The following is an 11,608-nucleotide window of genomic DNA, read 5'->3' as shown; positions in this document are numbered from 1 at the left end:
AACAAACGGTGTCCATCAGCCAATGAATGGATAAACAAAATATGGTGTATACGTGTCATGGAATACTATGCTGCAGTAAGAGGAAATGAAATTGGGACACATATAATAACATGGGTGTATCTTGAAGACATTATACTAAGTGAAGCAAGCCAGACACAAAGGGACAATATTGCCTAGTCTCATTTACATGAACTAAATAACAAGAATAAGCACATGGAGTTAAAGCATAGACTATAGGTCATTAGGAAATGAAAGGAGGCCTGAGAAGGACCACTGATGCTTACTGTATGTAGATTTTTTTTATCCCCCCCTCCCTTGTGGCTTGCTTGCTGTCTGCTCTCTGTGTCCATTTGCCGCATGCTATTCTGCATTTTTGCTCATCTCTCTTTTTGTTGTGTCACCTTGCTGAGTTGGCTCTCAATGGCACTTGTGGGCCAGGTGGCACTCCATGGGGCTTGTGGGTCAGCGGCACTCTGCAGCATGCGGGCGAGCCTGCCTTCACAAGGAGGCCCCCGGACGTGAACCCAGGGCCTCCCATATGGTAGGGAGCCACAGCTACTTCCCTGTATGTAGATGTTTTAAGTAACATGACTCTAAATGTGTGGAAATGGATAGAGCTGATGGCAACACATTACAGTGAGGAGCAGCTGATTTATAAATGGAATAGTGGCTGAAAAGGGTAGTCCAGGGATGTTAATGGCATTTGAAAGAAAGCTAGAGAATAATCTCGGGACTGAATAAAACAGAGAACTCCGAGATGGGTAAGAATTATGGTTAATGGTTTATTATTAATTGGAAAGAATTTCTTTAGATATTCTGATAGAAGTCCTTTGTTAAATATATGCATTGGAAAATATTCTCCCAGTCTGTGCCATGTCTATTCTTTTCTTAAAGTATTTTGATCAGCAGACTTAGATTACCTGACATTTAGACTTACTATAAAGCTACATAATGAAGACTGTATGGTATTGGTGTACAGACTTACAAATAAATTGGTGAAACTGAACTGACAGTTTTCAGTTCTACATGGGAAAATACTCCAAATGGTAGTATGGAATGAAGGTTTGCCAAGTCAGGGGAAGCTCCAAGTAAGAGCTTACAAACCTTTTATACTTCCTATCATGCCACCCTGAAATGATGGATTACAAAAATTGCCTTTACCAAGTCATGGCACCTGGATCTACCATCCAGGTTCCAGATACAATTTCTCACAATACTCACAGGTTGAGCTAAAGAACAAGGATTACACATGCCCCTTAGTAGGGAAATTATATAACAGAGACCAGTCTGTCTGACAAGGCCTAGGGCAGACAGAACACAGCAGGGTACTTACAGCCTGCCTCAATGTCAAAAGATGTTTGGGCATTGTTGAGTTAGTTATTCAGGATTATTATTTAGTGTCTCAGTTACACTGCAATTTCCCAAGAAGGCCATATATAGTGTTTCTTAAATTGGTTGACCACAGACCCATTTTCAAATAATAAGTATTAACATCTTGTGGAAGACTAGGGGGGGCCTTCCACTCATATCTCTGCATTCATAACTTTGTCTCAGCAGTGTTTGAAGTAACTGTGCATGTCAATCCTCCATGTGCGTTTGCTAGCATATGAACCAACTCCTAGTTATTATTTACCAAAGCTGTGTGTGTCCAACTGTCAAAAAAAGTAGGATTCCCATTTACAGTGAAGAAACTCTTGAGACTTTAATTTGCTAAGGCCACATATCTACCTCAGGAGGAAAGAAATACAATGGCTGACACATAATTGACATTTAATAAATATCTACTGAATACAGATATGGCTTATTGATGACATTACTTGATTAAGGTTCTTAGAAACCAAGTCTATATTATATACCTTATAATGCAAAATCAGATCAGTAGTCCTTAAGTATATATGTTATTACAATTATACTTAAATAAGTATTAGAGTCAGTCTCACAAAATAAAGACAAGGCTGGGTAAGCAAAGGCCAGTTCCAAGGTTCCAAGGTTGGCAATGGAAGAAGATCCTGCATGTAGAAAAGGCTGTGGATTCAACTTCTTTAAAGCGCTCTTGCTAATTATCATCAGCACCATCTCTGCCTCCTCAGGGAACTTTTCCACTGTTACTAGTCTGGGTCAATTACAGACAACTCATTTGTTTATGCCTTAGAGCTCAGTGGAATCCAGATTGGAAATTTCAGAGAAGACTATCAGAATACTAAAGGAAATCTGCAGGGAGCATAATATGGAACTAGATCATCTGATTTATAGACCACAGTTTGCTCCAGAGCTTGCAGGGCCTATCCCATCCTAATTCATGGCTTGCCTTCCTGTGATCATCATAGACTTAATACCTGAAGATCTCTATCCCTGGAAATGAAAACCTAGGATTCTACCTTCCATTGCCTCCACCATCAACTGGCACTTTTGTCAAAGGTAACAGCTTACTTAAACTCTGTTTTAAAGAGTAGAGGACTGTGATGGTTAATTTTAAGTGTCCACTTGGTTAGGCGATTGTATCCAGTTGTTTGGTCAAGCACTGGCCTGATTATTATAAGAGTATTTTGCAGGTGGAATTAAACCATTGGTCAGTTGACTGCATGTATGGCAGATTGCTTCTACAATCAACAAAGGAATTGCCATTGGCAAAGAGAGAACTGAGAATTTCAGCAGTCAGAAAGATGAATTTCTATCACTACTTCAGCTTCTTCTGGGGACTTCAACTGCATATTCACCATGTTACCAATTTTCTGTTCTACAGAATTCAGATTTGCTAACCCCCACAGTTAAGTGAGTCAATTCCTATAATAAATCTCTTAATATACATATACATTATATATTTTGTCTTTTTTTTTTTTTGCTAATACAGGGAGGAATGTCTCAGATCTCCTGGGAGCTTATGTAATTTGAAAAAAGCCAGGGAAAGGAGATTCAAAGAAGTATCTCTCTTGTTTATATAAATCTAACTTGTTTATATAAATCTAACTCTTGTTTATATAAATCTTGTTTATATAAATCTAACTTACAAAATCTTACACTGAGGATTTACAACCTCTTCCCATAATTAACACCAGAAACAATCATTCTCTTCAGGGGAGTCTTCACCCACTCACAGAGATTAGAAATGGGTCATGACAAATTAATCATTTTACGTAAAATCTATGATTTACCCACAAATATTTGTTGAATTGAATTTTTTAATCTGTGTATTCCTCTATATTACAGCTATCTAAAAGAACTTCCTGCCATGTTGGAAATATTTATACCTGTGCTCACTCTCCAAAGCAGTAAGCAGCCATTAGCTACATGTGGCTATTGAGTGCTTGGACTGTGCTCTGATTGTAGCTACATTGTGCACTAATGCAACTGATTGTATTGTAAATTTTATTTAATTTCACTTAATTTAAATAGCTATAATAATATAAAATAGCTGCTTGTCTTTAGCGTCTACCAATTTTACCTGACTTTGGCATAAACAACTTGTCTTAGGCCCTAAAACAAATCTGGAACATGGACACGCTTAATGAGCCACAACTAAAAGACAAGAAAATGCTAACAAGATTGGCTACATAAGGTTTGGGGGGTAGGTACTGATTTGGGGATCACACTGACTTGGCAACAGCACTGGGGCAGATTACTTAAACCCCTTGAGCCTCAGTTTCCTTACCCGTAAAATGGGGAACAGTGATATCTGTGCCTGTTTGAAGTTCTTTTATGAATCCCCAAAAACAGAAACATTATGTTTGTTAACTAATCCATTCTTGTGGGTGTGAGACCTTTTTGATCAGATTATGTCAGTGAGGCATGATTCAGGCTGATTCCCCATCCTCTTACTAGAACTGATATAAATGGAGACAGAGAGAGAGACAGGTACACAGAGGAAAAGGAAGCCACCGTATTTGATGCTGTAATGTGAGAGGACTCTAGGTTCACCCACAGCTGAGCTCAAGGAGAGAAGCCCTGAGAGGCTTAGAATGCTGAGGCCAGGTAGAGATGAGCCTTATGCCTGAAGTCACAACTGAACTCAGGAAAAAGTGAAGCAGCTGATACTGACAGAGGCCTGGAAAGAGACAAACCCTATGCCAGGATGCCCACAGTTGAGCTCCAGGAGATAAAAGATTCTGGAGGGGAAGGCAGACACCTCAGCAGAGGTCACCCACCATCTTGCCTCAATATGTGGCGGTGTGCCAGAATCAACAGTAGTATTCTTTGGTTAGAAAGAATCTCTCCTGATGCCTTGATCTGGACATTTCACAGTCTCGGAACTGTAAGCATTTATCTCAAATAAATCCCCTTTATAAAAGTCAACCCATTTCTGATACTTTGCATTGGCAACCCTTTGGCAAACTAAGACAATATCCATCTCACCAGATTGTTGTGAAAATTTTAAAAATTTTGTATAAAAAGTTTACAACAGGGTTTAGAACGGGGCCAGCATGTGGTATAATATAGCTAATATCAGTAGAATGAGTTGGGTTCTCTTTACCATAAATTGAGAATTTTACCAACAAAATGATTGCTATAAGAATCTATGTATAAAGTAGCCAAAATATTTAGTGAACTGGTCTTTCACCAACTCCTATGAGTGCCAATTACAAACTAGTTGCCAATGTCCATTTTGGTTCTAATAAGCTATCAATGGTACCTTACAACTTCTGAACAAACTGACAAACTGAGATCAGCAAGAATACAACATAGAAAAATCAGGAAAGTGCTAGACTACAGCAAAAGGTGACAAAAGGATAGCAAAGGGTTACTATGAATAGTAAAAAATCTAAACATTTGGGTCTCATGATAAAAGTAATTATAGTAATGGTGGCTACCACAGTCATGCTATGTGCCAGATACATCGCAACTTTTTGAGACAAATAAGGAGCAACAGGTACTATAATGTATGATGGAAAAGAAATATGGATTTTAGGATTTAAAGAAGTTAAAACAAAAAACAGCTTGGGAAAATAAAACAGAAATGAATCTGAAGTTTGGACATTTGTAATATGGGTGTAAGACAGAGAACTTTGCTAAGGTTTATGAGTACTCATTCCATGGCACTCTGTGGTTAGAATTAAGATGACAAAGATGAGATGGGACACTGGCATAGGACCACAAGTTCACTGTACTTTGTTTTGAATCCTCATGGTCCAAAATCTGACCCTCCGATGTACACATTCAGAAATGTAAGTTCTGATTTATTAAGTCACAATGGAAGATTTTCTTTCCTGCAATGTCATTAGGTGAGAATAAAATCCGAATCTGAATAGAATCAGAATAAAGGGAACTTTGAAGAGTTTATCTAGGCCAGTGGTTCTCAACTGGGAGCAATTCTTCCCTTTAGGTGACATTTGGCAATGTCTAGAGAATGTACAGAGACAATGTCTAGAGAATGTATAGAGACATGACCTGCAAGGGGGTTGTTACTGGCATGTAGCAGGCCAGTGATGCTGCTAAACATCCCACAATGCACAGCAGAACCCCCTAACTACAAAGAATTTTTTGGCCCCAAATGTCAATATTGCCCAGGTTCAGTAATCCTCAGCTAAGCTACAAAGAAGCCATAAGAACATTTCTCAAGTAGCACAATGCTGATGTCCAGTAGATTATATCACTATCCATACACAGTGCCTTTTCTAGGCTCTCTAAAAATGCTCTCTGGTCACACAAACTATAATATAACTTACTCACTTTTACTACATTCCTTTATTGCCTTCGTAGGTTTTCATCTCACTCATCTGAGTTGAAACTAAGAGTCCCTAAGTCTTTTCAGCCACACTTTTATATCTTTGACTATTTCCTTTGATGGTAAATATTTACTCATTTTTTACTACTAGTCTCTCTGTCCGAAGTGTCAACTTTATTTCTGATTTAAGCATACTCCATCTCCATTCCCAAATAACAATATAAATCTTTACTATTTTAAAGAAGAAACAGAAATTTCCTGGATCTATTATGATTGTATTTATGATAGGTAAAAGGACTTTTAGTTCTGATTATTGTCTCACTATATTATGGATTGAATTGTGTCCCCAGATACAATGTGACCAGTCTTGTGAATGTGACCATACTTGCAAATAGTCTTTGAAAATTGTTTTAGTTTCCTGGCTGCTAAAATAAACATAATAGTTTGGCTTCAACAATGGAAACTTATTGGCTCATGGTTTTGAGGCTAGGAGAAGTCCAAAATCCAGGTGACAGCAAGGCAAAGCTTGTCCCCAAAGACTGCGACATTCTGGGGCTGGCTGTCAGAGATGCTTGGTCCTTGGCTTTTCTGTAACATGGCAACGCATGTGGTGGCGTCTTCTCCTTTCTCTTCAAGGTTCTCTGACTTCCAGCTTCTTGCTGCTCACCATGACTTCTGCTTCTTTGCTCAATTTCCTTTGCTTATAAGGACATCAGCCATAGTGGACTGAAGCCCACCTCATTCAGTTTGGGAACACCTTAATTAATAACCTCTTCAAAGGCCCTATTTACAAATGGGCTCACACCCACAGGACCAGGGATTGGGAGCTGAACATGCCCCTTGTGGGGTGCATGATTCAATCCTCAACAAAGATGTAACTGGTTAAGATGATATCATACTCGATTACAGTGGTCCCTAATCCAATATGATGGGAGGCCTTTTAGGAAGAGGGAATTACGTCCACAGAGACAAACACAAGGGAGAAGACCATGTGACAAGAGAGGCTGAGATTATAGCGATGTATCTACAAACCAAGGAACATCAAGGAATACTAGCAAACACCAGAAACTAGAAGAGGCAAGGAAGGATTTCCCCCTACAGGTTTCAGAGAAAGCAGAGCTGCCAATTCCTGGATTTTGGACTTCTGGCTTCCAGAACTGTGAGAAAATAAATTGTCATTACAAGCCACCTAGTGTGTGACAGTTCGTTACAGCAGCCCCGGAAACTAAGACACTATATTACAAAGAACCATTTAGTAAGACTTCTTGCTCACAGATCTTTGCCTAGTCCATACTCCATAGCAATCAATTTATTTAAATAAACACCCTTTCACTTTGTTCAAATATTTATCAGTTCTAAATAACTTGCAAACTTGGATTTTCTTTTATTCTTTCTCAAGTATGAAGTTCTTGAAGGAAATTTTCCTTTTCAGTGAGTAACATTTTAAAATAGTAGAAAAGAAATAGAATTGTTCACCTTAATGCTTTATCAGAATAAACACATTTCCATTAAACATTATCTTTCAGTCTGAGTCCCAGTTGAGCCACAGGACCCCAGGCGCATTCTACAGGTCAGTTCAGTCCACAAGCCATTAGGGCAAAATTACTCATCCTAGCTGGGCCACCCTACAGATTCTGGGAGGTAATCTGTGAGAGCTCATTCAAATGTATGACGTCCCAGTGAAGTTATTTCACCTCCCAATCATTTGTGTAGGACCAGCGACAACAGCTTACAAAAATGCAGGGTCCCTTGTTCAAAACTCATTAAGACTCTGAAGACTGAACCACATGAAATTAATTAAGCCAAGTGCGGGCTCCTTCTAAGCCAGGGGTCCTTTAGTAATCAGGTTTAACGTTCTCAACAGGCAAGGTCCACCCGCAATCAGTTTGGTTAAATCAGAGAAGCGTGAAGTCAGGAGATCTGCTAAGTCATCAACCAAAAACCAGAGTTCAGCTAACGTTTCCAGAGGGAAGAGGGGAGAGAGCAGGACACTTACGGAGCTCCTACTATGTGCCCGGCCCTGGAGGCTCCAAACGTGATCCTGGCTAAGCCCATCGCCAAGGAGGTGAACTGGAGAGGCGTGAGGGGGCTGAGGAGAGACGGGAAATTATGCCCGGGTTTCCAAAAAACTGCTGTCACATGGAGACACTTTCCCCGAGTTAGTGAGGCCAGACCTAAAGTTTAAGATCGCTTAGGCCAAGCCTCAAGAGGAGAATGGAGCCTTACCCCAAACGCCTTCCCTGCCGACCCCGAGGCAGCCGGCCGAGAGAAAACGCGCGCCCTCGGCGAAAATGGGCAAACTGAGCCACGCGCGGGCTGCCGGGAAGAGCGCAGCGGTGGACTGGGGAGCCCAATGAGGTCGGTCGGCAGGGGCGGGGCCTGTGGGGGCGTGGCTTGTGGTGGGCGGACCCGAGAGGGGCGGGGCTGAGAGGGCCCAAGGAGGTAAGACTAAGGGAGTGGGCCTGAGGGGGCGGGGCCGAGGCAATGAAGCCGGGAGTGGGCGGGCCCGGTGGGCGGGGCCTGTGGTGGGCGGCCCCGGCAGGCCTAGCGGGGCCCCACCTTTCCTTTCCCACAGCGTTCTTCTGGCCGCCGCGCCCTGAGGTGAACACGGGTTGGGGCAGGGGGCTAGCTGTCCTCGGCCTGTCTGCGTTCTCTGGCTGCGCCGGGGACGCAGCGAGGCCTGGTCAAGGCAGACGCCCTCGGCGCACAGGCCTGGGCCAGTTCCGGGGTGGCGTTCGTCCAGAGTCCCTTTCCTTCCAGCGAGCCTTCAGGAAGGTGCAGCCCGGGGCCTTCCCGTTGGCCGCGCGTCCTCCGCTTGACCTAGCGACCTCCCAAGACTTTCCGCACTTTGGAGCCGACACCGCCGCGTGGAGTAGATCTTAGCCCCGTGCGTGCGGAAGCCGAGGCCCCAGGGCTTAGGTTCCCAGCGAGGACCTCGCCTCTGGTGGGGCTTCTGCCCGTGGAGCAAAGACCCTCGGGGCCCTGGGAGTCCTGAGGTCGCTGCTAATGGGGCGGCCTTGAGGGCCTCCCTGCCGCGGGAATCCCAACTCAAAACGCTTGTGTGCGCAAAGCAGCAAGCGGCTTCCAGGCTCCACGTGCATTAGCTCCCTGGGTCCCCTGTGGCAATGATGGTATTAAGATTCCGTGTTACAGACGGGGAGGGGCAGCTGCAGAGAAATTCAAAGACACCAAGTAGTAAAGGGTGAATGAAAGCATTTGAACCCGGAGGGTCTCTCCGGTGCCTGCTCTCAGTCGTTACTCCATGGTACTGAGTAAAGCCATCCAGTAGAAACATCCAGGCTCTCTTTAATTATACATAATTAAGTTGAAATAAATTAAGATAATGGAAAATGAGGCCAAAAAATAGTGGTGGGACGGTTTTGAGAGCCAAATTAGAGTGTTTCTCAATGAAATAGAAAGTCCTATGTGGGCAAGCTGGGTAAATTTTTATGAATGAAAGGATACTATTGTACTATACTTAGTACACTAGTAAAATGAAGTCAAGAATATATGGAGGGAGTTTTATTCTAATATTCCTCTTTATGAAAAATCCTTCATGGTTTCAGTTTCGTGAAATTGCAATGGCAACTTTGAAGAAAATTATATAATTACATTTGTCTTTATTTCCAATGACCTTGAATAGGATTAACTTTACACTTGTAGGAGGTGGTCAGAGGTCCTCGGCTGCTAGTTACTGTGTGCTAGCTAATCTAATCTTGTTTACCGGGGAGCATATGTAGCTCAAGTGGTTGAGGACCTGCTTTCCATGTACCAGTTCCCATGGGTTCAATCCTCAGTACTTCCTAAAAATTAGTAAATAAAATGAATAGCAATTCCACGTTAGGCCTGAAGATGAGATGTGTTTATAGGGATCTACTGAGCAGAAAGCCAACTGGAAAGCCCTGGGCTTCCATGCAGCAGTACTTGTAGTGGGACATAATAGAAGGAAAGAAGGTAGGAGACTTAAGTTTTAATTTCTGTATTTAATTAGATAGTGACAGTGGGAAATCACAGAAAGGGGTCAATTTGAGACATTTCATATGTAGATTGTGCAAGATAAGTATGGGTAAAAAGGGAGGCAAAGAAATAAGAAGATAATGAGTTTTGGTGACATATCTTGTCAGAAGAGTCCAGCAAGAAATTTAAATACTGTTTGAGAAAGCTTGGGTCCAAAAACCAAGATTTAGATTCTTCCACCCAGAAAATGTAGTTGCAACTTAAGGAATGGGTATTGGGAGAGCAGACTGTGTGGAGAGAAAAGGAGAGGGAGATGGGAGGAGAAAGACAGGGGAAGAGAAGAACCAAGATTATGTATTTTCCCTGTGAGTGAAGTGATGGTCAGCAGTTCCAGATGTTTAGCTGCAGTCCAGTTGTTTTGCGAAGCTCTCTGTAGGTTGTTAAGAGCCGGATGAAGTGGGAGACACTGAAAATGAAGAAATGGGCCAGTGTCCAAGGAGTCTGTGAAAGGGAACAAAAACATATACATAAAACAATTTTGAGACTAATGGGAAGAAAGAAAGATGGGTAAAATACAACACATTTCTGGAGCTGGGTGGTTTTAACTTCAATAAGTAAAGGGAAGAAGAGTAAGATTTGACAACTTGAACTCTTGGGTACTGAATGCTTTGTGAATGAAGACATCTTTCTTTAATGGGATTTACCTGACTGGCTTGGCATGTATCATGCACTGAGAGAAACTTTCTTCTCCAAACAATATTAATAAACTAAATTTAGGAAAATTGTGTAACTCCCACTGGCACTGTGGACCTTGGGTTTTGTTTTGGGTTTTCTGGAGGGATTCTTTTTGTGGTTTTTGTTTTTTTGTATTTGTTCCAGAAGCTAATTGAAACATCTCTGTCAGACAGATGGCACTTAGCCTGTGCTATGAAAATTTCCATATATAGACCACAGTTCATACTTCAAAGTTGTGCTTTTAAAACTTTTAAAATTTATTAGAAAGAGAAAGAAAGAAAGGGAGGGAGAGAGGAAGGAACTTCCTAGAAATCTTAGCAAAGGTTTTTTTTTGTTGTTGTTTTTTATTTCTCTCCCCTTCCCCGCCTACCCCCCACCCCCAGTTGTCTGCCCTGTGTCCATTCACTGTGTGCTCTTCTGGGTCCGCTTGTATTCTTGTCGGCAGCATGGGAATCTGTGTCTCTTTTTATTGCATCATCTTGCTGCGTCAGCTCTCCATGTGTGTGGCACCACTCCTGGGCAGGCTGTACTTTTTTTGCACTGGGCGGCCCTCCTTATGGGGTGTATTCCTTGCACGTGGGGCTCCCCTATGTGGGGGACACCCCTGCGTGGCATGGCACTCCTTGCGCGCATCAGCTCTGTGCGTGGGCCAGCTCATCACACAGGTCGGGAGGCCTGGGTTTGAACCCTGGACCTCCCATGTGGTAGGTGGATGTTCTATCTGTTGAGCCAAATCCACTTCCCTAGCAAAGGTTTTTGACCAAGAACTTTTTGGCAAAATTAAGGATTAACGTAATTAGACTAAGGGCAAGTGAAATGGTGATGCTGTTTCATCAACTGAATTTTTCCATGCTGTCAGATCCAGTGTAGACAGTCACCCCCCTCAGAAAAAGAAAATGTCTCTGTTGAGAATGCATCCTACTTATAAACCATTTGGTCTCTTTTTCAGGATTCTCTACCCTTTGTGCAGACGAAAAACCAAGTAGCAATTGGACAGGTACATTTAAGGTTTATGGTTTATGTGTTATCTGAAATTGAATGAAAAATCTAATAACTTGGTTTAAAACATTTGTTATTCTTTACATAGGAAATTTTTATTGAAAAAAATCTTACCAGTATTTCATAACTGGTTTCTAGCTTAGTCCTATTTTTTTTAAGCCTAATTCTTTTTTTGAGTTGTAATTGAAGGTTCTTTATAAAATGAGTGGGTTGTGTTTTCTTTTTTAAGACATTCTACCAATTTAAGAAAATACATTG

General features: G+C 41.9%; 2 long non-coding RNA genes across 2 annotated transcripts in view; one reads left to right on the top strand and one right to left on the bottom strand.

The window, feature by feature from the left end:
- The first annotated feature begins 8,195 nt into the window (after positions 1–8,195).
- Positions 8,196–11,608, top strand: part of LOC111761125 (uncharacterized) — a 33,876-nt gene continuing 30,463 nt past the window's right edge. The window contains exons 1-2 of the long non-coding RNA XR_009180683.2: positions 8,196–8,260; positions 11,301–11,348. This is a non-coding gene — a long non-coding RNA (uncharacterized lncRNA). The remainder of the gene's footprint in view (positions 8,261–11,300; positions 11,349–11,608) is intronic.
- Positions 9,615–11,608, bottom strand: part of LOC131273456 (uncharacterized) — a 407,742-nt gene continuing 405,748 nt past the window's right edge. Inside the window, exon 13 of the long non-coding RNA XR_011645847.1 lies at positions 9,615–10,117. This is a non-coding gene — a long non-coding RNA (uncharacterized lncRNA). The remainder of the gene's footprint in view (positions 10,118–11,608) is intronic.

Source organism: Dasypus novemcinctus, chromosome 15, assembly GCF_030445035.2.
Source record: "Dasypus novemcinctus isolate mDasNov1 chromosome 15, mDasNov1.1.hap2, whole genome shotgun sequence".
Taxonomy (NCBI): domain Eukaryota; kingdom Metazoa; phylum Chordata; class Mammalia; order Cingulata; family Dasypodidae; genus Dasypus; species Dasypus novemcinctus.
This window is presented reverse-complemented; position numbering and strand designations above follow the sequence as displayed.